A 25899-nucleotide genomic window follows, 5' to 3' on the forward strand; every position below is an offset into this window, starting at 1 on the left:
AGGGGGGGGGCCCTTCTAGTCTTCCCCACCTGCATTAGTAGAAATGCTGATGGGAAGGCGCCATTTGCCGAGTGCTCTGTGGCCTCCATGGGACCCCAGAGTGCATTATTTTCAGAATCTTAACCTGGTTCTAGTCAAAGCGGTGTATCACAGAAGTCGGATGCTCTGCAGTAAGATCTGACACTTAAAGTGCTGCCAAATGAGACTAAACAGGCTGTTTAACATCAAACATTCAGGTCTCTTAGCATGGGTTTCTGCTGCTTGATTTTTTTTTTTTTTTCCTTTTCCTCCACTCGGATGAAATGGTAACAGCTGTCACATAAATATAAGAGCTGTAGGCTGCTTGCCTGACTTCTGAAGGGTTGGGGGGGGGGGGGGGGGGGGGAAGGGAGAGGACCATTCCCTAGCTTGTGCTGCTGGCCCGACTGGCTGGCAGGTTCTGAAATGGAGCTGCACTAAAAGGGGGGACGACGACACCAACAGGGCGTGCGAGAGGAGGCAGGACTGCCAGGCAGCGGGTCGGCAGAGGACGTGCAAAGCATACATCATCACCTCGACAGCCTTGAACCTAGGGAAGGAGCTTGGATTGGCCTTTTGACTTCATTTGATTTTGAGCTGGGTCCCGGATAGAACGCTTTGTGCACTGTGAGGATGATTGACGTGGCCGCGGTTAGGTTAGAGGTTGTATAGTCGGAAGGACTCCAGGGTTGGGGGGGGTTGGTGAGTGTGTCAGGGCAGGTTTGGCTTCCGGGCCTGGCGGCTTTGCACTGCACCGGGGAAAGTTTTGGTCTCCTCCTTGCCACTCTTGGATCTGAAAGTTGTGTTTTCCTGGGCTGCTGTTCCTGCATGCTAGGAGTTAGCGTTACTTGAATGATGATCTCCTAGGTGTGACGTGCTCTTGCATTCGGGGATTTTAGCAGCCCCCTTAGCGTAATGAGCTCTGCCTTCAGTTAGCTGTCCATGGCCCAGCTCAGAGCATCCTGACCTGAAACTGAGGGTAGCAAAAGGGGCCAGCATGGATAGATGGAATCAAAGCAGGAACAAAGGTGAATAACTATAGTATTTTTTAAATATTTTATTTGGGCATGCATTTTTTTTTTTTACAACTGCACGTTCCAGCAGGGTTCTTTGTAAAATTCTTTTTGTTTTTTGTTTCTTTTTTTTTTTTTTTTTTTTTTTTTAGAAAAGATAGTACTGGAACCTTTTCTTAACAAACAGCTAGAGAGGAATATTTTAGTGCAACTCGTTTTGTCTGAGCTGCTCTTTCGTGTTACCCGTTCCCAGCTTTTATAAACTCTTCAGTCGGCCTTGCTCAGTAACTCTCCACCTGAGGGAAGCAGACCGGGCGCCTTTTTCCTATTCTGTGCCTTCCGGGTAGGCCCGTGGCTTTCCAAGCCTGTTGTAGAGGGCCTCGCACAGGTCTGGGTCTCAGGATTAGCAAGTTGTGCAAATTAACCCGGTTACTAGACTGAGTGTGCAAATATTTCTCCTGACTGTTCATTGTGGTTGTCTGGAAATGCAGGTACCTGTTTGGTGACCATGAGGCCCTGAGTTGAGAACCAATGACTGGATGTTCGTGAGAGTTTGGGTTCTCGATGGATATTTTGTTATTTGGGTGGGGTGAGGAGGACCCCTTGTACTGGATTTTTCTGCTTTGATTAACTTAATTCTGCTTTTTAAAAGGAGACATAGTAACATAACATAAAATGATGGCACAAAAAGATCAAAATGGCCCGTCCAGGCTGCCCAGAGGGCCTTGGTGGAGCAGCACTTTTGGTCTTGACTTGTACACCACCTGCTTAGAGTCTCATTTCGGAGACCTAGAAGAAGCAGACAGCCATGTAATCGAAAGTACCCGGCAGCTTCTGCTGGTTACTGGATGAGTTTGCTTTTGATGCCGAGCGCTATGAAAGTCCTGCCCCTTCGCATGGGGTGTGCACTCGGTTGACCTGTAGGTGACACAGCCAGCGTGGTTACTCTTTTAGGGGTGGTGAGTGAGGGAATCCTTAGGGCAGTATCTTTTTTTTTTGAGGGGGGGAGGGGGACTTGTAACGAGCACCATATTTGCAGGATTAAAGTGACTAGTCCTCCTTTTGCCTTCGAGAGTACTTGCCAGTGTTGGCGTGCAGGGAATAAGTTTCCCTCCTTGATGGTGGGTTGGCACTGATGCAGTGATTCTTAACCCACTCCTGTAGGCCTGCCCAGCTGGTCTGGTTTTTAGGATATTCACAGTGAATATGTCTGAAATATATTCATATAAGGATGAAGTACATATATACAAAAATATCTTATGCATATTAGTCGTGACTAACCTGAAAATCAGGTGCACAGCATTTGGCTGAGGGTGACTGTGCTGGTGGTGTAGAAGGGATAGTGAGGGGGAGCGTGGTTCATGTTGTTATTAGCCAGAACATGAACTGGCTAATTACTCCTTGGAAGGAGTAGTGGGGGGAATGCAGCCCATCTTGGGTCATGTCATGGAAGGGATGGGGGGTGCGGGTGGTGGTGGTGGTGAGGGATATGGCCCAGCTTCGGTGATGTCATGGAAGGTATGGGGGTGTGGCCCATCTTGGGTCATGTCATGGAAGGGATAAGGTGGGGGGAGCGGCCCATCTTGGGTCATGTCATGGAAGGAGTGGGGGATGTGGGGGGTGTGGCTCATCTTGGGTCATGTCATGGAAGGGATAGGGTGGGGGTGTGGGGGAGTGCGGCCCATCTTGGGTCATGTAATGGAAGGGATAGTGAGGGTGGGGGAACGTGGCCTATGGGAGCACCTCTGCCCCCAGCCATGGCTGCCAGCTCTTTTATGAACTGGAGCAGAGACAGGAATGATATATTCCAGCAAACACTTCACTTGATAGACTGACTTTACTTTGCACCTGTATGCATCACCTTAAAGCTTGAGTGATATCAGTACCAAAGAGTGGGAAATGTTACGGGTCTTCTTGATTTTGTGGCTATTGCTTTGTCTCCTTTCTTTGTTTTCTTGGGCTGCATTTGCACCCTAAGTGATATTACTAGCCTTGCAACAAATGGTTTCTTCCAGTTCTGAGCCCCCTGTAAGAAACCAGTGAAAGTTACGTGCTGTCCAGTCCATCCTTGGATAGTTGGAGGAGTGGAGGTGAGGGCACGGCTTGAACCTGGGAAGGAGATGTGATCCAGCATCTAAAAGTATTGACCCTTCAGCCAAGAGAGTTGCCCTAGACAAATCACCTTTACCTCCATGTATTTCTCTGCGACTGGATAAAAATGTTCTTTCTCCCCTCTGGTGGTTGTGCAAGTCGCTCTTCCAAATTGGTAGCCAATTTTTCCACACTAGAGATGGATGCATGTTGTTAAAATATTAAATTGCCAAGAGCGATGAGATTCAGTTTGGAGGAAAGGCACTGTTTTAAAGCCAAAGGCATTACTGCCGTGGCTGGATTTAGGCATAGGTAGTATAGGCATGTGCCTAGGGTGTCATATTCTGAAGGCGCCCACAAACTAGGGTTCATCCTGGTGGCAAACACCTCCACTCCTGGTCCTTTGCCTATGGGCACCATACTCTTAAATCTGGCACTGGTTATTGCCAAGCTTTCCCATTGGTGGATGATGGTGGCCACTGGTAGAAGTGTGACCGGCCCAGAGTAACTGCCAGCGTTATGGCAGTTGGGTAGGACTTTGTAGATTTTACATTTCTTCACAATGTCAGAAAAAATGAATAGCAATAGCGTGGCTAAGAGAGTTACAATATGTTAAGATTGTGGAGAATGACTTGAGTACCGAGCTTCTCAGACTGATACTGAGATATGGCCGTGATCGGGTCATATGAAGACATGAGCTATGCACTCGTCTGGGCTTCCTTTTTGAATATGCAGGGAAGAGGTGACTCAGGGCTATCTCTGAGTGGTTTTTATTTACCCTTCAGTAGTTGTGTAGAGGTGGAATTGATGTAAGGTTAATAATGTTAATTTATGTAATGTTTTTGTGTTCCTTGCTGGGTGTATTGTTTCTCTGTTTTTAGTTAAAGTAGCTTTCGATTTAAAAATATATATAAAAAAAGAAATCATAGCTTTTCAGAACATTTTTTATCTGGAAGTCCTAGAGCTATTCCCCTCAAAATGGATGTGTATGCGTGGTTCAGAAGATGATAAATCCAACCTACTTACAGCATTTTCAAAATCACAGCATCCTCACAAGCGATACTTCCAGGAACATCCATCTCTCCTTTGACACAACTAACAGTGCCTGTGATCCCTGCATTTATGTACAAATAATAAAGGATTTGAAGAGTCCGGGCATGTGGAATGAGAAGCACAGTGTCCTTTGCTAAGGGCAAGGAAGGTAGAGGCTGTGGCTGAGAGAACCTGGCAGTAAGAGGAGCAGATGCACCCCGCCTCAACCCTCTCCTGGAGGCACGCATAGCCAGTCTGTTTTCCAGGATTGCGACATTGAATGGGCATGAGAAATTTACATAGAGTGAGTCTCCAGCATGGGTTGACTTCTCTCAAGCATATTGGTTATGGACATGCTGAAAACCCGACTGGTTAGACCTACCTCCGTGAGAGGGTCGGGAAGCATTGTAGTAGATGATGGCGGGAAAAGACCAGTTTGGCCCATCCATTCTGCCCAGTTATTCCTGTCCGCCCTGCTAAGGATATATCCCAGCTGCTGGCCGTAGAAGTGTGGCCACTTGGTGGATATTGCTTCGAATCCCAGTCACTTTTTTTTTGTGTTTGTTTTCTTCCTTTTTGGTTCTCTTTCCCCCTGAAAAGATGAACATACAGATACCCACACAATCTGACCACCCCCCCCACCCCAGATTCTGCCGTATCTTGCCACGAAACCCTGCAACAATCCAGGCAGCTCCGCCGTTAACGAGGCTGTTGGCCAAACGCCTGGCTTCCTTGGTTCCTGTGGCCTTGCTGGACAGTACTCGGTCGCTGACCTTGTTCTTTTCTGGGGAGTGGTAGCCTGCTGATTTCGACCCAGCTACACTCTGGCCTGCGGATGTTGCTAGACCTTGCCTCCTTTGTTTTGTCTCCTTGCCTCTGCCCTAGAGGGAGGGAAGAGAGAGTTCTTAGGAATACTGCAACCTCTCGGACCTGCTCCTGCCACGGGGTCATTGAGTCCGACAGGAGATGCTTCAATTTGCTTGTTAAGCTGGGAGCAGTTTTTGCTCTGGAGCGAAAGGTTTGCCACATCGGGGTCCTCCCCGCAGCGTCTAGTGGACGTCCTGCCTTCTGCTCATGCCACGTGCAAGTGATGTTTTGTCCATTTTTGGCAGATGTAAGGCCGCTGATGGCTGATGTTTGGTTAGAATGTAGCTGTCCTAACGCCATAGACCGCTGAGAAATCGATTGACTGTAAAGTCCTAAAAGAAGATAGAGAAAGGTGTATGTAACGCTTTCTGAAAAGATATTCCATGAGCTGTTAAAATGTTTTGTTTTGTTTTTTTAATGATTATTGAGCCCACGCATGATATAAATTTGTTCATGTATCTGTGTGCAATTTTGTGTGAGATTCTTTACTCGCACACAGTTTTTCCTGCTTTCCTTGTGCAAAACAAAGAGGAACAAAATGTGATTTCTGTATCGAGGGTCTAAGGGAATCTATCATCAAGGAGGCAAGGGTGCTAGCGGTGAGACGTAGCTTAACCTACTCCTAGAAGGACATAGTTACTTAATTTTGTTAGTATGAATGAAAAGTCTGCATCGCAGGCTGGGCAATGGGAGTACAGAGGACTGAGGCCTTATCGGCGACGAGCTGCTCAAGTTGGGGCTCATGTCCGTTTCCCAGTGTAAAATACGGCGTATCATCCTGGTGAATTCCAGGTTCTGGATGTCTTTTTACCCATTCCTGACTGCTGTTCAGGCACCCGTGATATGGAAAGCAGGCTGGGCAGAGGGTGGCCTGCAAAGAGAGGAGATCTGGGGTGATGGTCACGGCCTTTCTATCCTCATTTTCCCATCATCACCACCACCTTCCCCCAACCCCTGTAAGATTGCCAGAGTGGCTCATTGTAGGTACCCGAGTCTGACCGTGGTGCTTAGCATGGTCTGTGTGTCATGTCCGTCCGTCCCCCGCCTCCAGTTCTTCCATGAGCACGAAAGTCTCTCCTCTTCTGGTGCTGAGGCCTGTGCAAGTCGCTGACCCTTTCTCCAGTGCCCGTAGCGTGACCCTTTCTCAGCACAGATGAGTGTGAAACCAATGCTTAAACGTTTTTCAAGGTTACTGAAGAAAATGTGTGAATGTGTCTGGCTGAGATGAGGCCCAGTGAGTGGAAGAGAACTGGTTTCGCTGGGGGAGGTTTGTGCTTCCTGTGCTACACCAGAGAGGTTCTCATGTTGGAACGGTTTTTCTTTATGAAAATAGCACTTGTTTGTGGAAGCCGCTTTTGTCGTCCTTTGCAGTTCTGTGTCTGTCTTGTAGTTCTCTCTTGTGTTTAGGAGGGACATGCAGGTCGGTGCCAGGCAGGTGATAGCTGATAGTGGAAATGAAGGGTGGCAACGTTTTTGTTTCATCTTTCTGATTTTGAAGAGCGTGTGATAGCCAAAGACCTTTCTCTGGGAGGACTGAATGGCCCTGAAACTGGAAGCTTTTCGCTGTGCGGGTAAAGTCGGCTCCTGCCCGGTCATTCATTTGTCAGCTGCCCAGTGCAGGATGAATTGCCTGACTCGGTGACAGGATGGGCCAGCAAGAAAGAAGAGAGCGACCGACCCGTGTCACCGGTCCAGCAGCAAACCTAGCCAGACCCTAGGACGCTGTTTGCATGGGAATCTGATAGCGACGAAGGACCCCGGGGGCAGGAAGAGAGGAGGCTAACTCTCTCTCTGGAAGGCAGCGCCAGCAGCTGGGCCTGCAGAAACTTTCACGTGAAGCAACGGGGAACGGAAGTGCAAGCAGCCTGTGAAACAGGAAAGCGGTGAAAGCGATCTTCATTCACGATAGCCTCATCACAGGCAGGCTTTACACATGGGCTGGGGAGGGGGAGCCTTCGCTCCCTGGCACGGAAAAAGTGAGCTTTACGTTTGGCTTGGCTTGCGTTAGGGGTTTTCCGTGTTTCACATCATATACTGTAAGGATAATTTTAAATCTGTTTCAGTGGAGGTCTGCAAGGCATAGTACCAACAGTGCATTTTTAGTTTTTTTTTTCTTTTGTTTCAGTAGGCAGGGAAGGGGGGGGGGGTGCTGTGTTGAACTTGCTAAATAGAAACTTAGTTAAAAGAAAGCTGACAGCCTGGGGGAGGTACTGTTTTCTGGCTAATAACTATGTAAAAGGGATCTTTGCAATGACTCCCTGATGACCAGACTTTTATTATCCAGTCACTCACATATATAGCGGTGGTTCAGGGAATAAAGAAGCCCAGAATCTCTGTGTATCCTAAATAGGGAGGGTCCCTCGGCAGCCATCCTGGTGGCTCGGTGCAGAGAGGGACCTGAGTTTGATTCTCGGCTCGGGTTGTGCCTCCCCTGGGACTGGGGAAGCCGCGGAGACGGGGTTCACAGCCCTTCAAGGTGTGGGTGTGGGTGTGAGCGAGTCCTAGTTCCCTGCATGGTGGCTGCATCCAGTGGGCTCTGGGCTCTGGGATTGCAGAGCTCCAGAAGGCTCCCTGGTGCATGGAGCCAGGCCGAGAATGGTCGCTGCAGTGACTGGATTAAAGTGTTGCTAAGGGAGATGTAAAAAGATGAGCAAAATCCCTCAGGCGTCTGTGAAGAAAGGCCTGGGATCCTGGCTCCATGAGCCTGATTCGGACAGCTCGAAGCCCGAAGGAGCAGGAGGAAGAAACACTGCAGGCAAGCCTTCGCTGGGGCAGTTTGCCCATGGACTACTTTTCTGTTTTAGAAAACCAGAATGTTGCAGGAACCTACCTGGAGGGGGGCGGGGAGGTGACAGCTGATGGGGATTTTGCAAAATATCCTGGTGGACCTGCTGGTAAACAATCCTCAGCACGCTCACTTGCTATCAGAGCAGAAGATGCTTGCTGTGCATTCACATAAAAGAGAAAGTGGGACGCGGAAGGTTTACCTGGGACTTGGGTGTTTCTCTATAAATTGATTTTTGAAGATTTCTTTGTTTTGTGGGGGGCTGGGTGCATTTTGATTTCTGGTTGGAAGACTTTCCCTCTCTCTCCGCGGACAGCTGCAGCCAGTTAAGTAAGTGTCAGCTTTAAAAGCATTATTAATCCTCGGGAATATTAATGGGAGAATCATGGCATTTAAACACGGTGCGCATGCTCCCTGCACTCTGGTGAGTGTGATTCTGCCAGCGCTGGCAGGGGAAGGGTGACAGCAGCCGCCCCTCCCCCTCCTGCTGCTTGGCTGGAATAAAACGCCACTTACGGCGGGAAGCACTGGAAATGGGGGAGGGCCCGGCCCTGGCTAGGTGGTGGTAGCAGGAGATTCCCACTAGAAACTGCGAGAATAAAGACCGAGCTAGCGCCCGCCTGCTGCTTTCCCACAGCCGCCGCACATGTGGTGTGCATTAGGATCTTTCTTTTTATGACGTAGGAGAGAAAAGGTTAAAAAGTGGCAGAGACTGTAAAGTTGGTTTTTTTTTTTCCTCAGGGAGCAAGTCCCGTCGGTCAGTGTTCTGTATCTTCCTTCCTCCCCCAGCCCCCAGCCTAACCCTGCGAGAGTGCGGAGGGGCGCGCTTTGTTTTGTCTCCGGTTAAACCAGGGCGCGCACAGTCTGTCCGCCTGGAATTTTTTCTTTCTGAAGTGACTTTTTTTTTTTGCATTCTATTCTGGGGCGGCGTAGTGCATCGTAAATCTTGCGAGGGGCTGGATCCGCCCCTGTGACCGGGGGCGGGGAAGGGGCAGCGCCGCCACCGGCACTGGAACTGGAGAGGCTGCCTGGCGTGGAAGGTGGGTCAGCAGCAGCTGCTGCTGCGGCTCCTCCTGACGCCTTCGCCAACGTGGGGCGCTTGTTCCCGAGACGGTACCCGTACCCCCGAACCTCTCCGGCTCCAGCAGATTGATGTTAATGTCTGCAAGAGAAGAGGAGGAGGCTGCGCGTCGGGACGTCATGGCACGACCCCGGCTGTGGTGTGGGAGATAGAACAAAAGCTTCCAGTAATAGACACCCCCACGCCTAGCGGTTATCTGTCGTGCCCAGAAGGGAAAAGAGTATCTGAGGGGAACAGCATGACGAAGAATGCTGGCCAGCAAGAAGTCCTTTTTTAAATGTTGCTGCTTTTATTTGGGGGGGTCGTCGTTGCCACTCGTTTCAGGACCGACTTGGGCGCTGCGGTCCCTGCCCGGAGCTTTTAATACCGGGGTGGGGTTTTTCAGGCTGGGCCACTTGTAGGGACTATCATTCAGGATCAGCAGGGCTTTCGCTGCTCGGGGGCAGCCCTATCCCCCCCCCCCCCCCTCTCTGGCCGTGGTTTGGAACAGGGGTTTCCGGGACCGACTGACCGACCAGCTGACGCTCTGCCCAGGCACCTGTCTGCCGATCGGACAGCGCCAGAGGGCAAGCCGAAACCCGGGGGGGTGATGCTGGGACCTGCCATGGTTGTGATTAAGAGCTGGCCGGGGAGCTTCCAGCTGCTCTGCCTGAACTTTTTCTCCCGAAATTTTGTAATTGCAGTAACTTACCAGGGGAGCCCTCAGAACTGCAGTGTTTTTGGAAGGGAGGGGGTTGCCATGAAGTGCCTCTTGTAAAGTTATTTTTGGCCTTCAGAGAGAGTGCAGGGGCATGTGACACACACCAATACCTCTGGGGCTATCTCATCTTTTGAAACTGTGCTTTGGCACCTGTTCCACGGCGTGACGCAGGATTTTAGAAAGTTTCAACATTGCTTCAGAGCAGGGGGGGGGGGGTGCGTGACTCTGCTCTTCTCCCAAACCCCCACCCAGGGTCCGCAGAAGAGCTTGGCTTTCAGGTTATCCGTGATGAATAGTCATGAAATGTTTGCCTGCATTGATCTGGGAAGCAGGTTAACTTTTAAGATTTTTTTTTTTCTTCTTTTGTGGCTACCCTGAATGCCAGGCCTGTTTGGGGCACTGAAAGTGCCACTGTGTTGGCCATGCAAGCTGGCGGGAGAGCGCACACCATAGCAACTGTGCGGCACCAGGCATTTGTTTTTACAGCCAGCAGAGTAGGTTGCGCAATGTTGGCGTTGCTATGCTGACCTTGGTTTTCAAGCATGTCTGCATTGTTTTTGACAGGCAGATGAGGGAATCTGTTTCAGGTAGTTTTATATATATATATATATATATATATATATATAAAATTATAGTTTTATTGTGGAAATAAAACAAGTAATTCACATCCACATAATACATCAGTCTGAAAACCACAATTCCACAGGATGTTTACATTTCACATTTCTAAGTATATTTACATGCTGTATTTTCCTCCCCCACCACAATCTCTTATCCCCACTAATACAACATCATCCTATTGTAAACCCTTTTCTCATCCCAGTGCTCAGGTTAGCGAGACACAACTGTGTACCATTAACTCCGATACTATATTATATCCCAACATTGCATTTGCTCTTCCCTTCCTACATCCCTCCCCTCTCCCCCCATTCCGAACCTTACCTACCCTCCACCGTCTTGTCACCAGATATTTTCCCATCATCCCTCAACTTCCAATGGCAATTTTAAACCTTTGTCTTCCAGTCCGTAAATTGTTGCCACATTTTTTCAAGCTTGGCCAGTTGTTTCCTCTTAGCCACAGTTAGCTTGTTGATCTAGTGCAATTATTGTAGCTGGGTTCAAAAAAGGTTTGGATAAGTTCTTGGAGGAGAAGTCCATTAACGGCTATTAATCAAGTTTAGTTAGGGAATAGCCACTGCTATTAATTGCATCAGTAGCATGGGATCTTCTTAGTGTTTGGGTATTTGCCAGGTTCTTGTGGTCTGATTTGGCCTCTGTTGGAGATAGGATGTTGGGCTTGATGGACCCTTCCTCTGACCCAGCATGGCAATTTCTTATGTTCTTAGTACACCTTATCCAACCTTTGAATTACACTTTGTAAGGATGATACCGAGTCCTTCCTCCAAGAGTATGCAGGTTCCCCACTAGAAGCCAAAATCACTTGTTGAGATAAAGATAAAACGTTATTGGCTGTTTCTGTAAAAGCTATATTTTAAAAGAAAAAAAAAAACCAACGGGTCCTTGGGAATCCGTTCTCCTATCATATCAAATCTCAACTGGATAACCTCATCCCAGAAAGCAGCGGTCTTTGGGCAATCCCGCCAAATGTGAATAAAGGTGCCTTTTTATCCCACTCGTCCTGCAGCATGAATCTCCCAAATTTTGTAATAAGATATGCAACCTGGCAGGAGTAAGGCACCAACGGAAAAGCGTTTTGTAACTATTTTTTACTATCGAAGCTGAAATTGAACTTCTCTTAGTGTTCATAAAGCATAAATACACATGGCAAATCCTTTTCCCACCCCACAATATGTGAAGGAGTTTTTGAGATCCCTGTTCAGTAAACTGTAAATTCTTGTGATTCCCCCCCCCCCCCCCCCCCCCCCCATGTCACCCGTTTGGCCTTATCACAAAAGTCCTTCAAAAAAGATTTCCCCTTACCGAGTGACGCACCTGCAGATAAAAATAATAATCTGTGGGCAAAAGATTGAAGATATTCATCACCTTTTGAAAATCCAACGGCCACTTGCCATCCCGGATTCGCTCTAGCCTCCCAACATCCCTTCTCTTCCCATCGCTTTGCTAAAACTGAGCTGCAACCTGGGATAAATTCCTCATTTGGGAAAAAAAAAATAGGAGATCTGTAGTGGTATTTTTCTCTCTCTCTCCTACCAGATAGGTCCTCCACCTATCCCAAACCTTTAAAGTGAGAGCGGTGGTTGGAGATATGGCACCAGGTAACAAGCTTGCCTTTTCCAGCAGCGACACAGAGTTATCCAGAGGTGCGCCATTCAGCAAGGCCTGTTCCAATCCACCTCTTGCCCTCCCCCCTTCGATGCCAATCTTATACTGTTTTGATCTTCGATGCCACTCAGTACCATCATAAACCTGGAACCCCCAAACCACCCCTATCTTTAGACATCACGTTACTGCTTACCCTTGGGGAGGGGGTCTTTTCTTCCAAATAAAATGAAAAGGTTTACCCTGCCATATTTGTAATATGTGTCGGAAACATAAACAGGCAATGTGTGAAACAAGTAGCTGAGTCTAAGGGAGCCTGTTCATTTTTATAGCAGGTATTCTGTCCAACCAAGATAAACTTCCCCTCCCCCCCCCCCACCCCCCCCCCCCCCCCCAGTGATCTTTTTCCAGACACCTTCATAATTCAGAGCAAAAAGCCTGTCTGGTTTAGAACCACTCTTCACCCCTAAATAGTTTCTACCTTTAATTTTTAATATCTGATTCTGTGTCACCCTAACTTTGTTTCCTTGCCAATAACTTACTGGCCTTATTACCCCTTTCAAAAAAATTCCTGTTTTGCTCTGTCCAATTGAAAAACCATTTCCCCCACACCTAGATTTTTTTTAATTCCCACCTTAATTTTTGCAGCAGTGTCCCAGTCTGTGAATTGACAGTTTTTATAGCTGATCTCCAGCTTGCCAATCTGTTGCAGTAAATCCAGTCTCTTCCTCTCCCGTTTTTAGATAGGATGCCTTTGCAGTTAGTTTACTCCCAGCTACCGCATTGAAGCAATCCCAAACTGTACTAGCAGGCATCTCCCCATTATTATTTCCTCAAGATAATCCCACATCTCCCATCTCACTTGCTCCCCAAACTCTTCATCATCTATTAGGCTCTCATTAAGTCTCTGAAATGTCCCTCCCAATTACCCCCCCCCCCTAACCCTGTTAGGGATATCCAAACAGCGGCATGATCCGACCATGTAATTGATTATCTCCGTTCTCCCCACTTTATTCACCAAAGTTTTAGCGATCAAAAGGAAGTCAAGTCTGGCTAAAAAGGTGCAATTCCACTCAGAAGGGTAAAAAAGACTCCAAACGTCTACCCCAATCTGCCATAAGTAATCCTAACCCCCTTCCAATTAATCCGTGAGGTTCCCCCGCTCCCACCACTGTTATCCAAGATCGGATACCTTGTGATATTGAAGCCTCCACCTATTATAATGTGACCTTCCGCCCAATGCTGTAAAGTTCTGGAAAAGCCCCTCCAAAAACCTCCCCTGTCCAGTACTGGGACCATATAGAGTCACTAATATATAAATATCATTATACATTCTAAATTGTACTATTATGTACCTTCCCTCTAGATCCTTCATGGCAGAAATCACGTCAACCACCACATTTTTTGAAAAGAGAATTCCCACCCCACTGCATTTGTTGCTGGTGCTGATGCAAAAAAAAAAAAAAAAAATTGCTGTGGCAAATGATTAGTTGTCATCAACCTCTCATATTTCTTCCTCAAATGATTCTCCTGGCTTAACAGAGAATGTCAGCTTTCATGTAGATGGCATCTTTCAACAGCCTTTTCCTCTTAGTGAATGTATTTAGCCCCTTAATATTCCAGCACATAATCTTTAAAGCCCGCATTGGTCAGTATCACCTAAGACGCTACAACCCGGGCCCCAATCCCAATTATTTATTTTTCTCTTCACTGTCCTAGCTCCTTTACCCCACTGATACATCCCCAGCTCCAGTTCTCCCATTTCACGCATTCACCCTTCCCTCGCCCCATCCCCTCCCCTACGTCTCCATCCATCTCCTCAAGGAATGACGACTCTCCCCGCCACGACTGCCCACGAACCTCCCGCTCGGCTGTCTTCTGTTGAATTACCTTAACTACACCTCCATTTAATATCTTCTTTCAAGAACAACCTAATGCATTTTCAGACTGAGAAACATTAATCTATCAGACCCAAGAAGTCCGTAAAGTTCAAACTTGCTGGAGAAACCAGACCTCGGGTTTCCCTGCCGCGTTTGCATTGAAAGAGAAGTTCTTCAAATCAACAGACTCTTTGCGCCCCGACATCCTTAGCGATTCTGGAATCGGGGAAGTTATCGCCAACCTTCTAAACGGTCCTGATTGCAGCGCTGTCGGAGGGAGCTCGGACCTCAGGCAGCCATTCTCTCGTGTGATGTCACTTCCTCCAGGGGGCTTCCTGGTTTTTTTTTTTTAATTAACGTCAGAGACATTTAGTACTTAAAGGTCCCCCTGAATTTTAGGGTGAGGGAGAATTTTTCTATAAGGCAGTTGCAGGTACATTTAGAGAGAGTTCTCTCTTGTTTTCTCAATTTATTTTTAAGGCTTCAGGCCTTCAGTGCAAATAGGTATTATTTTAGAAGAAGTTGGCTTTTCTCGGGTCTTAAAACTGACCCTGTCGGCTTTGCTTTTGTGTCTCCGGGGGGGGTGCACAGTACTGGTGCTGGAGGGCCTCGGGCAGACCTGCTGTTCGGGGTAACGCAGCCATGCAAATGAACCTGTTTCTGAAACTAAAATCAATGCAAGAGCTTATATTGGGAATGAAAACAAAAAATATATATATATACAATGTACATACACACACAGGTTAGCTTTCAAAAGGTTTAAGCTCCTAACTTTTAGGATGATGCCTGAATGCACAGTTTTACCCTCACACTCGAGCATGCATTTTTGTGACTGGAAACCTTCCTGCTGATGCGATCAGCTTAGTGCCCTCACATGGAAATATCATGCAAATAAGGGCATTAAGCAGTACTCCCGAATCGGAGAGGAATGCTGGCCCTAACCCAAGTTTTTCTTAACCCTGGAAACTTTACTCTTGATCAGGAAAGGAGTTAAGTTACCAGTGCTGCAAAGCTGTCACCTCACCTCCAGCTGCTCGGTTGGCCTTTTTTTTTTTAAACTTTCAAACAGTTTCAGATTCATTTCAAGTTCATGTTGAAACAGAATTTGATGTGCAGAAGGTGCATTTTAAAAAGGTTAGTGTTTTCTGTACTGAGAGTGAGCGCACGAAGTGGATTCATGTTACTGCAAACTCGATAGATTGCAATTTTTCATTGCCAAAATCTAGATAACTCGGGATTCATATGTTCAAAAACTAAACCGGACCTGAATTCCCTAGATTCGATGTGAGTAAAATCCACCGGTTATTTTCCAGTCCTGTCTGTCTAGCCCCTAATTCAGAACAGACTTCAGCCCCTCCACAACCCAGCCTAGAGACCAGACGACCGGCACAGGCAGGCCAGAAACCCGTCCTTCCCTCATACCCCCCCCCCCCCTTTAGCACGTAAACAGTAACTCTCCCCCAAACCCCTTTCTTTCCTTTAGTTTGGTGCCTTCCCTAACACTGGCTCATTTGGGGGTGACGAGGGAAAGGGCTCTTTTCCTGGCGGGTCCCCTACTCTGGAATTCCCTTCTGGAGCAGCTTCCAAATTTCTGCTTGAAATCTTTCAGGAAAGCGCGTCAGACATCCATGTTCCCAGGCCAACGAGCCTGATCTTAGGACCTTTTTTTTCCTATATCGTGTTTCAGGCGGCAGATCTGTTTGTTATGATTGTTTTATTTTTTATTTTTTTGTAATTTTGCTATCTTATATGTTTTATTGTGCAGGCATATTTTATATACTCCGCCTCAAACTATTATGGCACGATGTGAGCGGAAAATAAATACGATGATAAAAATTGATGTGGAAGGTGCATTTCTTTGGTATCCCCTCCTCACCAGACCCCCTCTCCCCCAAAAGAAGTCTAACCATAAGACAAGATCAAAAAATAATAATGTAAGAAATCTTAAGAGGAAGACCCAAAGGAGAAGCAAACAGAGCCCCGAACGAGAGGAGTTGCTGTTCTGAGGATCTGAACAAGTGACGGCTGTTCGTGGCTGTCGGTGCGGCAGTGGAAGAGACGAATCTCGAAATGGCTTGTCTGGGAGGTGGAGAGGGGGGGGGGCAGCCTGGGCATCTGGGGGGGGGGGGGCCCTCTTTCCTGTTCATTTCTTCTATTCGAATCTTTGTAGGCTGTGTAGGCGCAACATAGGTGGTAGTGCCTGAGATTTTTTGAGACCACACAGCTCCCGTCTTCAGGGCATCATATTTTTTTTTTTTTTTTTTTTTTTGTTGGCCCTTTAATAGATAACACAGCCCGCAAAGATTCCAGCTGCCTCCAGGACCAATACATCTTCTAGAACTTTCCATTAGAATTCCTTTCATCATAATGAATTATTTTAGAAGGCGACTTGATTTCAGGTTTGCCAGTGGAGGGTGATGAGGTAAAAGCAGAAATGCTAAACAAGTATTTTTTGCTCGCTGTTTACCAGCGAAGGGATTGGGGTAGGACCACTGATACGGGGTAGGAGTAAATGTGATAGGGGCACAGGGGGTCACTGCTTTTACAGGAGAGAGGGGTTTGCCTGCTGTTGGGGAAAGCTGAATGTGGACCAACCTGCAGGACTGGATTTGGATGCATCTTAGGATGTTAAGGGAGCTCAGAGGGATTCTGGCGGGATGTTCTCCAGCTTCGTAAAAGCGGTAATAGGGAGGAGGCTACTTTAACTTTGGTGGTGGTGGTGTCTCTACTAAATAAAAGAATAGAGGAGTATTTTAAGAGGATGATCTGCCTTGAACAGTTTTCTGGTAATAAGGTGGGCAATAAGTCCTGGTAAATAAATACAAATAAAAATTATTCTTCCCCCCATCGCTACTGGCAGCAGTGGCATTGACGTGTACCCTGCAGATGGATGGGGGGTAGGATTGGAGGCAGGAACGCCGGCCGGCTGGTGTCGGAAGGCGGCGAGTCAGACGAGGTGGGTGCTCTCTTCCACTCCAGGATGTGGGGAGGAGGCGGCAGCTCCATGCAGGGCTGCAGGAATAGCTGCCGCGTGCCCCCTCTCTTCTCTTCCTGGATTCGTACTGTATTGCCCGCACTGGCTGCGCAGACTCCGGTTGGCCATGCAGCAACGCAGCACAGATGCTGCCCCCCCCCCCCCCCAGGCTACACCTGGCCCCATGGTGAAATTTCTAATTGCCACAGCAGCCTGGTGCCTGTGATTTTGTTGAGCCCTTCACCGAGATCTGCGGCAAATTGAATACCTCTGATGGAACAGACTGAATGAAGAGCGTTTGAAGGAAGCCCTGAGGAGTGCTTAAGTATTTATTTGCTCTGTTTTAGTGGAGTCGTGCATTTGGGTTGCAGAAATCGAAGGGAGCCGTTCAAAACGCAGGGGCGGGCGCAGGCTTGGCTCTCAGAAAACCATGAGTTAATTGAATCACAGTTACAACACGGTAAACCTCCCATACCAAAATAGCACTAATTGCCAGCACTCAAAACAGTAACAACACTGCAGATATTACACCAGGCCCTAAAAGACCAATACAATACACCTAATGGGAAAACAAAACAAGTCAGGCAATTATAGATCCCTCTACAGAAACTACAGACTAGCAGAATACCTCACCTTGAGCAGGAAACACAGACCTCCTCACCAAATACAGAATTACGTAAAAAAAAAATCTTCCCTGAACAACATGAGAATACCCAGAGAATACCAAAAAACTTGGTATTCTAATATATTTTTCATTTGAATTTTGAAGGTTTTCCAGACAGTTTTGAAGATAAGTAGTTTTATATACATTAACCAACTTCTTTTAACAATTGTTTAAGTGAAATTCCTTTTTCTGGACCAGTGATTAAAAAGTCTTTGTGATGATTGCAGTTATGTACGCGAGTCACATATCTGTTGACTGTCCTCAGATAAAATTTAGTATACGTTTTTTGGTAGTCTCCTGGAACCTCTGAGTTAATCAGGGAAGATTTTTTTTCCCCCTGTTCTTTTGGGCTTTGTGGAATGTGTAATTACAAAGACCTAACACCATATAAGCTCTGAGTGCTTTTTGTGCAGGGTTTTAAGGTTGGCACCACAGTAGTGCATGTAAAGTATGTGATATTTTTCCTTAAAATGTACTTTTCATGTAAAATCTGTTATAAATGCATAATTTTTTCACTATAATAAACCTCCCATACCAAATACAGAATAAAGAGATCCTAAAGTATAAATAGAAATGTGCAGACAAAAACTGAATTGGAAACTGCAAGACACTAGATTCTGTATGCTGCCTGGGATGTGTGTGTGTGTGTGTGTGTGTATGGGAGTCCGCTGAGATTGGGTGTGTGAGAATGAATGAGATCCTTCCTGGGTTTGTGTGTGTGTGTGTGTGCATGTAAATGAGAGCTTGTGTGTGTGTGTGTGTGGGGGGGGGGGGGTGGTGGTGGTGAGAGAGAGAGAAAATGGGGGGTGGTGGTGCAGGTGGATTCTAACCTGTCAGCAGCTGAAATGAAGATGAGGGCTGCTGGTAGATCCCAACCAAAGAAGAGCTGGAGATGCCTGCAGGTATGTGTGAGAGAGAGCGTATGTGTGTAAGAGTTTGTGTGTGTGTATATATAAGAAAAAGAGGAGAAAGTTTTGTGCACCCTACTCACACTACTCCATGACAATTCCCAGGTGTGGAGAGCGTGAATTTTAAAAATCCTTTTTAGTTTTATTTTTCAGGTGTTATTTGCTGTCTGCTGTTGCGAAATATTTTATTGGTGTTTGGGACATTTTAAACTTGTATATGAGTTTTTCATCAGCTTTTTAAAAAATTATTATTATTAGTATGTTTTTAGTGTATATTTTATTTCTTGATTTTATTGTTTGATGTTTGAGGAATGGTGATGGTTCTGTTTTTTCATTGATGCACTGCATACAGTGTCAGACTTCTTACAGTTTCCAGTTCAGTATTTGTCTGCATGTTTGTATTGCTACTTTATGGTTGCTCTATTCTGTATTTGGTGAGGGTCTGTTTGTTCTGCATGTGTGACTGATGTGAGGCATTCTCCTAACAGGAAGTGTATTCAGGCTTCAAGAGAGTCAAGTCCACACCCAACACACAATAGGCCTAATACCATATGGGTTCTAAGTGTCTTTTTCGCAGGGATTTCTGGTTTGCTTCACAGCAATGCATGTAAATATAATGTAAGTGATATTTTTACCTCCAAATTCGCCTGGGCCACCTAATACCCTTGCAACAGCCACTGGTACCGAGGGGGGGGGGGGGGTCAGTTTAGGGAGCTGGGCTTTTTTTGGTGGGCCTGGGATAGAGAACGAATAACCGGGGGAGGGTGGGAATCACAGTAATTGTTCGCACGGCAGCAAAAAAGCACTGGCCCTGTATGTGCACGAGTGGAGAAACAAACATCCCTATTCCTCTTAAAACATCAAACAATGAAATCAAGAAAAGAGAATACACATTTCAAAACAGCTGTCGAATAGAATTACATCCGATAATTTAAAAATTCATTCATTTTTTTTCTAAACTCCAATAAAATATTTTAAAAACAGCAGACACCCAATAATAACTACCAGCATCCCTCGCTCACCCACATTCTCAATTACACATACATCCTCGTGCATGATCTGTCACACACATGATCTCTCGTCACACACATGCTCACTCGTATACAGATCCTCAAATATGTCTCTCTCTCCCGCCCTCACCTAGACGCACGTGTGCTCTCTGTCATACACACGCTCAGACATGCATTCGCACTCTCTCTCTCACACACACGGTGTCTCTCTCTCTCTCTCACCTATCCCCCTCTGGAAGCAGAAGTGACAGCAGCAGCTGCCTCCTCTAGCTGCTGTGGCCAGTGGGACAAATCCTCTTTTTTTTTCGGGCTGTGGGGACCGACGCTGCTGTGTCTCTTGCTGCTTTTCCTTCCGGCTTCTGCAGGGGCGGACGCTGCTTTGACGCTCTTCCTCCTCTGGCCTCGTGGGCCGATGCTGTTCTGCCTTTTGGCCCCACCTTCTGCTCCTTCTGGCCCACGCAGACCAATGCTGCAGCCGGCGCCTGCTCTTCCTGGTGGCGACGACGACACCTCCTCCTTTCCCCCTCACATGGGCAGGAAGGTGGAGATGCTAATGCTGCCTCGTCCCACCTAGCGCTGCCACCATCTCTGATGTCCAGGTAGTGAAAGAGTAGAATGGGGCGGTGTCCAGAGTCAGAGGGATGCTAGAGTGCAGAGGGAAAAAGGAAGCGAGAATGCCCAATGCATGATTAGTAGTAGTAGAAGGTTTGGAGAAGAGGATACGATACAGATGTTCAGATTGTAAGAAGGTATAAATAATCATGAGAAGCAAACCTTTTTCAGTGGAAAGGAATTCCTAAGACAAGTGGTCATAATATGAGTTCCAGTGGGCATGGACTCGGGAGCAGGGGTGACTTCCTGCAGGTCGCTGACCCTGGAACCTTTTGTCACCAGTCGGGCAGCGTTTTGAACTAGCTTCCTTTTCCCTTTGGGGGGGTGCGGAAAAGTGAAAGATGAGGCTGCTGCTGGCCCTGACAGATATATAAAAGGAGTGACGTTAGAAAATATTTCTCCATGGAAAGTATGATGGATACCTGGAATGGCTTCCTAGTAGAGTGGTGGAGACAAAGATAGTAACTGAGTTCATGAGAGACGGGTGGTGGGGGGCGCACAGAGCATCCTCGCTTCCAACGAAGTGAAGGGAAAGCCGGAGCTCACTCGGATCTATTAACAAAACCTGGGCAGCCTAGCCGGGTCTCGCGGGGCCTCATCTGCTGCCACCTTCTAGGTTCTGTACTATTTGCTGTTCCTATTTCCTCTTCCCTTTCTTTTTTTTTTTTTTTAAATTGGCATTTGTAGAGTGTGTGTGTTTTTTTTCTACAATGATTATTGTGGTTTCCTATTTTTATATCTGATAGGATTGTTTAAACCACACACTGCGTAAGAACTTTCCGGTACACCTTAAATACATGCATAGCAAGCAAGGCATGCTGCAAAAACTCTTTTGGACACTGAAGAGAAGCACTTGTGCATGTGGCTTATTCTGTGTGTGTGTGTGCATGCGTACATGTGTTGATGCACTCAGTCATGGCAGCGCTTGTGCACATGGGCTTATTCTGTTTCTGTGGGTACGTGTGCTTGTGAACTCAGTCGTAGGGGCACTTGTGTACGTGGGCTTATTCTGTTTGTGTGTGTCCTGTGCACTCAGTCATGGCAGCGCTTGTGCAGGTGAGCTTATTCTGTTTCTGTGGGTACGTGTGCTTGTGAACTCACAAGTCGTAGGGACACTTGTGCACGTGGGCTTATTCTGTTTCTGTGGGTACGTGTGCTTGTGAACTCAGTCGTAGGGGCACTTGTGTACGTGGGCTTATTCTGTTTGTGTGTGTCCTGTGCACTCAGTCATGGCAGCGCTTGTGCAGGTGAGCTTATTCTGTTTCTGTGGGTACGTGTGCTTGTGAACTCACAAGTCGTAGGGACACTTGTGCACGTGGGCTTATTCTGTTTCTGTGGGTACGTGTGCTTGTGAACTCACAGTCGTAGGGACACTTGTGCACGTGGGCTTGTTCTGTTTGTGTGTGTCCTGTGCTTGTGCACTCAGTCATGGGGCGCTTGTGCAGGTGAGCTTATTCTGATTTCTGTTTCTGTGGGTACGTGTGCTTTGAACTCAGTCATAGGGGCACTTGTGTACATGGGCTTATTCTGTTTGCGTGCTTGTGTGTGCTCTCGCAGTCATAGGGGCACATGCTCACGTGGACTTATTGTTTTGAGTGTGCGTACGTGTGTTTGTGCACTCATGGTCCTCGCGGGGGCTGCTTTCTTTAAAGCAAGCCTTGGCTAACAGTGGATCTTTCTGCTGACTGCAGAAACGTTGAAAGCCCAGGCTTAAATCTAAGCCAACTTTTGTTTCGTTTTCCTTATTTAGAAGTGAGCACGACCGCTGTGTCTAAGGTGGGGGAGGGGAAAGAATGTTCTGGCAACTGGAAGCAGAAGTCAGAGGGAGCGAGCCCTCTGCGGTAGTGCCACCCTGACTTTTACTGAAGTAACGGAGAGACAGGAAGGGGGGGGGGGGGGTGCGGCAAAGGGGGACTGAATAAAAAAAACAAAAAACCCGCCCCCCCCCTCCTGTAGCTTTCTTTAGAAAAGTCAGGAATGGCGTTGACCTTCCTAGCGTGCACTCGTGTTTCTCTTGGAGTTTGGCGTGTTTCAGTTTTCAGCCTGTGGAACAGAGCGCGTGTGCGGGTGAGGGCCGCAGGGAGCAGGTGCTTCTCTTTAAAGTGAGAGCCCGCGCTGGCTGGATTTAAAGTGCGGCACAGAAGTCATTAAGTTATTGGGGGGGGGGGGGGGGGCAGTGAGCGTGCTGTTCTCATCCCTTCCAATCTCCGCAGAGGCCTCGGTAAAGATTTAGCTGAGGGCGGGGGAGGGATGCCGTTCCCTCTATCTATAGCTTCTTCTTTCTTTGAAGTGTCTCTGTGTGTGTGTGTGTGTGTGTGTGTGTGTACCCTCCTTTGAAAAGGAAAAAAGGTCAGAAATGGGAGATGCTGCAACAGCGAGTACTATGCTGTGGCAATTTCAGTATCCTAAAAAAAATTAAAAAAAAAAAAAAATATATATATATATATATACACACATATGTATATACACACGCACATTTATTTATATATATATATTTTTTTTTTTTCAAAGGAGGGTGTGTGTGTATATATATACATACATACACACATACATTTATATATATATATATATATATATATATATATATATATATATATATATATATATATATATTTATTTTTTTTTTAGGACACTGACATTTCTGACCTTTTTTCCTTTTTAAACACTATTAGTACATGACTAGAAGAGAAAGAAAGTGAAAGGCTTCCAGTGCAGACCCGGCCTCTGATATGCTTAGAAGATCGCTTAGGGCTATGTTTACAAGTTATAGAGCCTGTTATATGCTGTTGAATGTCTTTATGTCTTTAATAAAACATTTCAATTATATAAAAAAAAGAAGACGGCTTCTGCAGGGTTTACTATCAAAGTACGCCTTGAGCTATTTGTGTTAACCAGGTGCAAAAGTTTTTTTGGGGTTTTTTTTTTTTTTTAAATGAAAGAACTAGAGGCCAAACAATTATTGCATTCAAAAGTCTGACAGTTGAAGGAAAAACCAGAATTCAGAATTTTTATTGCATAACAATCATCTTTGAGTGCTGAGCCTTCAGCACAGGGTGAACACAGATGGTCGTCTGGGACTCGGTATTTAAATGGTGTCTGATTAACAGCCTTAACCACAGCTGCCATTCCAGCAGGGGTAACGTTTTTTTTTTTTTAAAGGCGCTCCCGTTAGGTTTCACATCATTACCTCCAAATGACGATTTAACGTAAGCTGGATTTGATGGATGTGAACCGCATTGATCGGCTTGCTGCTGTGCGGTGCGGTAAAGCTGAGAAGTAAACGGTCGCTGCCGGTGCAGAGTTCCTGAGGCCGGACTGGACCTGGAGAAGGCTGGATTCTTTACAGGCCATCGTGAGGGTTATGAAAAAGACGATCCTGCACAAACACGAGTGTAGGAGCGTACGTAGGTCTCGTCAGATGTGGCATAAGAGGGTCCCCCCGCTAAAAGCTGGATTCGGATGATCTCGCCACCTCTTCGGGCATGTCTTGTATTGGTTCAGTAAAAGGTATCGCGATCTGCAGTTGGGTCCAGTAGATTAGTCAGTCAGTAGAGGAAACCTTTTTTCCTTTTGCGTGCAATGGCACGTTCAGTATTTAAATGACTGTGTGGGCAAGCTTCATGCTTGGTAAACTTCTGTAAGGATGCTAAGGCTGAAACTGCTGGAGTGGGAGGTGACACTGGATGGTAGTAAAGAATGTTCACCAGGAGGGGGCGTTACTAGAGGTGTTTTTAGGGCTCTGCCTCGCATCGCTTCTTTTCCACATTTCCATAAGAGAGATTGTGGATTCGTTATATTTGCAGTTGATACCAAAATCTGCAATAGGGTAGACCCTCGAGAAGGTGCAAAAAACTTGAAGAGGGATCTAGCGAAACTTGAGGAACGGTCTGAAGTCTGGCAGCTAAGATTTAATGTTAACAAATGAACGATGACATTAAAGATGGGTTGCGAAAGAGTGGTTACACTTTTGGGTGGCCCTAGCCAGCGGCGGATTCCCGATGAAGACCGGCCCGGGGATTCGCCTCCCGGGAGATACCACGTGGTCTGCCGAGCGCGGCTCTGTCACGGCCGCGCTCGGCAGACCAAGTGACTGGTGCGACCGGCCCACCGGGGGATGCCCGTTTCCCCGATAGGCCAATCCGCCCCTGGCCGTAGCCCTGGTCTCCATGGGTTGGGTAGGGTGGGGTAGGGGGATGGGGTGGGGAGGAAGGGGTTGCGAAAGTTTATATTAATGGGGGTGTGAATGTGGCGAGAGTGATAAGAGTGGGGGAACCTGGACGATACAGGGGATGGGGATAAAAGTTGATAAAATGTAATGGGACAGAGATGTTCCAGCTGTTTCATATGATGTTTGTTGGCACTACTTGTTTTTTCCTAAGTTACTGTGTCACTCCATCTGTGTTGCTTAAACTGTGTGTGTATTTATCTTTTGTTCCTTTTTTTTTCTGTCACAGCATGGTAATGTTTCCCTCCCAATAAAAAATTATTTTGAAACCCCCCCCCCCCCCCCCCAAATGAACGGGCTGCCGAAACCCAAGGGAGATATACAGTCTAAGAAATGAAATTCTTTAAAGGATGACGGAAGAGTGGGATCTGGGGGTGATTGTATCTGATGATCCCAAGGTGGCCAAACAGGTGGATAAGGCAAAGGCAAAAGCCAGAAAGATGCTTAGCTGCACGGGGAGTGGAATGGTCAGCAGAGAAAAGGTAACAATCTTACCCCGTATAAGATCAAAGTCCATCGAGCCTAGCATCCTGACTCTGATAGTGGCCAGTCCAAGTCGCAAGAACCCGGCAGATCCCATAAAGTCCATCTGTTTCTTGTTACTCACTCCCAGGTATTGTAATAACTTTCTTTAGTCTACCTGGTTAATGTTTTAGGGACTTTTCCTCCCCAGAACGTCTCCAAATCTTTTTTTAAACCCTGCTGTGCTAGTCATCTTACCACATCCTCTAGCAACACAGCTTGTTTTGTGAGCTGAATGAAAATGTACTTTGGTTTTAAATCTGCTGGCTGTTAGTGTCATGAAGTGTCTCCTTGTTTTAATATTATTTGAAAGGGTAAATAACATCCTTTATTTACTCATTCCACCCTACTTGTGATTTTATAAACTTCAGTCATGACTTCTTAGTTGTCTCTTTTTAAAATGAAGAGCCCTAATCTGTGTAGGCTGCCTCTCTTCTTTATATTCTGCTTTTCATTCAGGAACTGTGGGTATTTCCTTGTCCCCACTGAGGCAATGGAGGGTGAAGTGACTTCCCAGGGTCACAAGGAGTGACAGTGGGATTTGAACCCTGGTTTCCAGCCCGCTGCTCAAACCACTAGGCTCCTCCTCCACTCTCCTCATAGGGGAGCCATTCCACCCATTTTATCATTTTTGTTGTATTCCTCTGCACCTTTTCTAGGACCGCTATGTCTTTCTTGAGATGGGCAACCAGAACTGCACCCAGTACTCCAGGTGCGGTCCCACCATGATCAATAACGGAGGCAATGTGATGTTTTCCATTTTATTCTCCGTTCCTTTTCAGAACATTCCTAACATTCCATCTGCTTTTTTTGACTGTCACTGCATACTGAGCTGAGGATTTCAGTTTTGTCCACAAGGGCTTCAAGGTCCCTTTCCTGTATAGACCTCCCAGCATTATGTACCAGTACTTGGGATAATTTTTCCCTCTCTGCATCATGTTGCACTTTTCCACATTAAATTTCATCTGCCGTTGAGATGCTCATTCTCCTAGTTTAACAATGTCCTTCTGAAGTTCCTTATCTGCAGCTATTTTAACAATTTGCAATAATTTGGTGTCCTCTGCAGATCTGATCGCCCCTCTCGTTGTTCCCTTTTCCAGATCATTAATGAATACATTAAACAGCACACGTTCCAATACCGATCCCTGTGGTACTTTTACTAATGATTTTTCTCCATTTGCAAACTGATCATTTAGTCCTCCCTTCTTTTTCCTGGCTTAACCACTTAACAATCCACATGAGCACATTGCCTATCATACAATGTTGTTTCAATTTC

The 25899-nt window shown here is 46.6% G+C and overlaps 1 protein-coding gene and 1 long non-coding RNA gene across 3 annotated transcripts in view; one reads left to right on the forward strand and one right to left on the reverse strand.

The window, feature by feature from the left end:
* Positions 1–25899, forward strand: part of TMEM131L (transmembrane 131 like) — a 200166-nt gene that overhangs the window by 13270 nt on the left and 160997 nt on the right. The window lies entirely within an intron of this gene.
* On the reverse strand, positions 12232–20198 carry LOC115095941. The gene is made up of 3 exons (XR_003857921.1): positions 20039–20198; positions 19487–19908; positions 12232–14374 (listed from the first exon to the last, which is right to left on the reverse strand). It is a non-coding gene; the product is annotated as an uncharacterized LOC115095941 (long non-coding RNA).

Source organism: Rhinatrema bivittatum, chromosome 1 (genome assembly GCF_901001135.1).
Source record: "Rhinatrema bivittatum chromosome 1, aRhiBiv1.1, whole genome shotgun sequence".
NCBI lineage: Eukaryota > Metazoa > Chordata > Amphibia > Gymnophiona > Rhinatrematidae > Rhinatrema > Rhinatrema bivittatum.